Consider the following 1,198-nt stretch of genomic DNA (forward strand, 5'->3'; position numbering starts at 1 on the left):
ATCAGACCTTAAATTATCAAGAAGACCGAGAAGAATCGAGTCTCTTCTCCACCATGCCTTCCGCCAGAATATGCAACCAACCTGAGGAGCAGATCTAGCAGATCTCCCCACCAGCATCAAAGGCAGGACACCCCTACTCGCACAGAAATCAATGCTCCAAAACACACAGCTGCGATTCATCTGTGGAGAGACATAATGAACACAGCTTCCGAGGCTCTCCTTCAAGACCCTGAAAGTTATGAGCATGGAACCTCTCAGTATAGGCATCAAATTTATTCCAAAAATTCCATGAAATATAAAGGAATGGCGGTGCTTTTACACAGAACTCAACTCAGTATAAGTACTGGGGTCTTCTCCTTCGAAATCTTAAGAACTATGCAAATCTGTGCTATCTTTAAAAATAAAATAACGATATTTCAATAATTAGAAGAAACTATGAAGGTATTGTGCATTTCTGTTTTATGTAGATAATAAAATATTACTTTAACATAAATATATAAGGATCTCTGCGTTTTTATTTTTCCCCACAAGCACATCCAAATGTACCAAAACAAAGTATTTTTAAAGAGACTGAACCAAAAAAAATTACATCCCATATAGATTTTGTTCACCTACTCATTTAAAGCTACAGAAAAACAGTTTCCAGAACCTGTTTGCTTTAAAAGAAATAAATATACATTGAGGCAGGCCACTTAAAAATGATATGAAAATATTTCCCTGGGTAGCATTTAAAAAAAAAGAAAAATAGACAAAGAAAACATTGAAACTATTTCTGCATTTCAAAGGACAAATATTAAACATATATACATAGTGGTAAGGTTTGCATGGTAACTTTTTCTTTTAGTAAACCTATTTGGAGTTTGAGGCTTTTTCAAACATCCTCTTGACTCCGTTTTCTGACCTTACGCACGTATTAATAAGTGTCTGAAAGTTCATTTCCTCCCTTTACCACTGGATCTGCCCTGATCTGATTCACTTCACTAGGCGCTAGTCCTCAACACTTTAAATAACAAGCAGCTCAACAACAACAACAACAAAAAAAACAAAAAAGAAAAACAAAAAAAAAAAAGAAAGAAAAGAGAAAAGCTTGGTGCCCGTATCTTTGTAACAATTGTTGGAAAACCAGGAAAAAGGCTAATGCATGTGCCTCTTAGAAATCATCATCTGTCTTACCAAGAAGAAAGAGAGAAAGAAAGCA

This window comes from Manacus vitellinus, unplaced genomic scaffold, assembly GCF_001715985.3.
Source record: "Manacus vitellinus isolate BGI_N305 unplaced genomic scaffold, ASM171598v3 scaffold_4_pilon, whole genome shotgun sequence".
Classification (NCBI taxonomy): Eukaryota; Metazoa; Chordata; class Aves; order Passeriformes; family Pipridae; genus Manacus; species Manacus vitellinus.